Here is a 4,302-nt window from a genome sequence, read left to right on the forward strand (position 1 = left end):
CGGCAGCATAGGCCAGTAGTTGGGTGGACTTGAAGAGGATCGTACCTCTTGCATTTACCTCAGCATCACGGATCACTTTCTCAAGGGCCAGGTTAAAGAGGACGCATGATAGGGCATCCCCTTGTCGTAGACCGTTGTTGATGTCGAATGGTCTTGAGAGTAATCCTGCTGCTTTTATCTGGCCTCGTACATTGGTCAGGGTCAGCCTAGTCAGTCTTATTAATTTCGTCGGGATACCCAATTCTCTCATGGCCGTGTACAGTTTTACCCTGGCTATGCTATCATAGGCGGCTTTAAAGTCGATGAACAGATAGTGCAACTGTTGTCCATATTCCAACAGTTTTTCCATCGCTTACCGCACAGAGAAAATCTGATCTGTTGCTGATTTGCCTGGAGTGAAGCCTCTTTGGTATGGGCCAATGATGTTCTGAGCGTATGGGGCTATCCGGCCTAGCAAGATAGTGGAGAATATCTTATAGATGGTACTCAGCAACGTGATACCTCTATAATTGCTGCACTGGTGATATCTCCCTTTTTATGAATAAGACAGATAATGCCTCGTTGCCAATCGTCAGGCATTGATTCGCTGTCCCACACCTTGAGCACAAGTTGATGAACCACTTGGTGTAACTGGTCGCCTCTATATTTAACTAATTTGGCTGTAATTCCATCGGCTCCTGGCGACTTATGATTTTTTAGCCGATGAATTGCACGGACTGTTTCTCCTAAACTTGGTGGTGGCAGTATTTGTCCGTCGTTTTCAGTTGGCGGGACCTCCAACTCGCCGATGTTCTGGTTGTTCAGTAGCTCATCAATGTACTCAACCCATCGCTCTAATATGCCCATTCTGTCGGAAATCAGATTTCCCTCTTTGTCTCGGCAGGACGAGCATCGAGGTGTATAACGCTTCACCCTGCTGACTTGTTCGTAAAACTTCCGCACCTGGTGCGGTTGCTCCCTGTACTTTTCTAATTCACAGACTTGTTGGTTCTCCCAGGTTTCCTTTTTCCGTCTGTGAAGTCGCTTCTCCGCTCGACAGAGTTCGTGATAAGTCTCTGCCCGTGCCCGCGTTCTTTGAAAATGAACATTACTCGGTATGCGGCATTCTTCCGTTACTTCCGTTGCTAGCTTAAATTCATCGTCAAACCAGCCGTTCTGACTCCTTTTGCGGCTGGGGCCAAGTATGCTTGTGGCCGTATCCATCATGGATACGTTCTTCAGGTGGTTGTGAAGATCATTTGTTGATGCTTCATCTCCAGGTCCTCTGTTGACTGCGGTTATTGCGGCATCCATTTCCTTCTTATAGGTGTCGCGGAGGGTTGTGTTGTGGATGGCTTCAGTGTTCACTCTCACCTGATTGTCAGAGGGGATTCTAGGTGGTATTGTTATTCGAGCTCGGAGCACCCTGCCAACGAGATAGTGATCCGGGTCTATATTGGCCCCCCTATATATTCCGACATTCATCAAGGCTGAGAGGTGGCGGCGTTCGATCAACACGTGGTCAATTTGGTTGAGAGTGGTCCCGTCTGGAGAGGCCCATGTATGTTTGTGGAGCGCTTTCCGCGCAAACCAGGTACTTCCAACAACCATTTCGTGTGACCCTGCTAATTGAATAATCCGCAGTCCGTTATCATTTGTTTTTTCGTGTAAGCTATGGGAGCCAACGTATCGCCTGAATACGGGCTCCTTCCCTACTTGGCTGTTAAAATCCCCAAGTATAATTTTGACATCATATCTGGGACAGGCTTCGAGGGTTCGTTCTACTGCCTCGTAGAAGGTATCCTTCTCCGACTCTTCCGTCTCCTCTGTAGGGGCGTGAACTTTTATGAGGCTTATATTTCTAAACTTGCCTCGCAAGCGCAGAGTGCATAGCCGTTCGCCTATGTTTTCAAAGCCGATAACAGCAGGTTTCATTTTTTGGCTGACTAAGAAACCTACTCCGAGCACATGGTTTACTGGATGACCGCTATAATATATGATGTAGTGGCTCTTCTCCAGGAAACCGGTCCCTGTCCATGGCATCTCTTGTAATGATGTTATATCAGCCCTATATTGGGACAGGGTATCGACTAGCTGCTCATCAGCTTCATCTCTGTACAGGGAGCCCACGTTCCATGAGAAAATGGGCAAATCGTTATTCCGTTGTCGTTGCCGGGTCCGTCGTTTTAAAATCCGTCCTGTCCGAGGCTCCTGTTGTGGCTTCGTAACAAGTTGTTTTCCGTGTAGGGTTGTCAGCCCTACCTAACCCCCAACCTGGAGGACCAGTTGGTACAATTTGTCCCGTTTTTAAGCGCGGGAGACTCGCCTTTATCCTTGAGCAATTGTAACTTCCTTACTAATAGTATTATTTTGATCAAACTTTGGGATAATATGCTTCATATTACATTTTATACTACTACAACTTTTTAACTCTGGGATGAACTTAAGGGGGGCTACTCAATTTCCCAAAAACTATGGTAATATACTATTATTTACTTCATTTGAACGGATATCGATATGGAGAGTATTTTGAGGCTCCGGCAACATATAGGGGCAGCTTCATGAATTTTTTGAGATTTTTGGGCTGGGTAGTTTTTGAGAATGAGTCCATTAAAGAAATCATCACTTTCCACCCCTCCCACTCTTCGCCTTTCTAATAGACCTTTCATATGATACCCCACATGATTATATTCGGTGAAAAAATTTTTACACCCTCCTTTTACATGTATGTATGCAGTGGTGCTCAGAGGTGGCGGTGACCAAAATCAAGTGGCCGAGGAGAACCTCCATGGTGGTGGCACCGGGAGACGCTGTAATCATGTAGGTTTGCCGGCCGTGATGCAGTAGGCGAATGCTCCAAAGGCCTAATCAGGGCGATCAGACCCGACTCTGCACGGGGACTCATCTAAAGTGGCAAATTGGTCACAAAACCTCACCAGGGGTATACTGGTACCATAGGAATCGAGATAGCTCCTGGACTCTCATACTTCGGGTGAACTCCCGTTGTATGTGAGTACAGCTCGGTTATTTGCGGTTGACCTCGAAGTGGGAGCTTCATGGGAGTTGTGGTTGCGCTCAAGCGAGAAGAGATCTTCGGGGCTCGGCGTGGTGTTGCGTTTCAACACGGGTGCCGTACTCCTCAGTTCGGTAGAGATTTAGGTAGGTCTTACATCCACCAGTATGAATGCTAAGCCATGCATTTGGTATAGACTGGTACCGTTGTTGCTTGTCACAGCGGAGCTCTGATTGTGGTCACAAAATCAATCCGTGTCTGAAGAGGACCGTAGGATTAAGGACAGGTGCTCACGTAAAACCCTCAAGGACTTAACTGTATGTATGCAGTGCTCCAGGTTTTTTTGTATTTCTTTTCCTTCTAGCAGAAAGTGCGAATAAGTTTATGGGAGCGGGAAGGAGTTGTTTGTCGTGTTCGCGATAATTTCAAAGTGCTTCAAATGTTTGGAGTTAGGACATTTGCAATAAAATTATAAAAGTGAGAAGGGCCCCTGCAAGGTAAGATGAAATCGTCTTAAAGATAATGCAAATAAACCTCAATCACTGCGTGGCGGATCAGGATCTCTTGGCACAAACTGTAATAGGCGAGAGAATGGACGCTGTTGTAATCAACGAGCCATATAAGATTCCAGAGGGTAGTGTCTGAATTTACGACAAGAGCAAACAAGCTACAATGTGGGTGTGCAGAAAGCAAATGTTGCAGGAAGTTCAAGAGCCAACAGAAGGTTTCGTCCGGAATAAAATAAACAGCACAAATTGTTATACTTTCTACGCAAGACTCAGTTGCACAGTATATGAATTTCAGATAATACTAGACAACACAACTTCAGGCGCACCCATCAGATATCAAGTGATAATGATGATTTTAAGGCACCGTCGAGCGACCAAGAACAGAGGTCGTAGGCTGCTCAAAACGTTTACATCTCTGGAAACAAGAATTGCAAATAACGGTACGTATCGTAAAGCCGGTATGGATTCTATCACTGACATCACTTTTCTCGGCTGTTCCTTTTTGTCAAAGAGAGGAAGTGGTGGGTTATGAAAGACTTAACACACAGTTATCATCAGCCGGTCCTGTTTGAAATTAAACAGCAGAGAAGGGCGCAGAATCCCAAACAGACAGGCCCAAAGTAGAAGGATAGTTTCTGCGGAAAATGTGTGCTAGATTTCAACTCCGCCTGCATGGATCAGAGAACTGTAGGAAAGATATTCAAGCTGCTTATTCAAACTGTTGTTTGTTACCCAGCGGGAGAGGCTCACCGTAGTAGAAATGGAACGAAGAATTAAAGGAACTGGCTGCATGCCTGAAGA

Source organism: Hermetia illucens, chromosome 2 (genome assembly GCF_905115235.1).
Source record: "Hermetia illucens chromosome 2, iHerIll2.2.curated.20191125, whole genome shotgun sequence".
Taxonomy (NCBI): domain Eukaryota; kingdom Metazoa; phylum Arthropoda; class Insecta; order Diptera; family Stratiomyidae; genus Hermetia; species Hermetia illucens.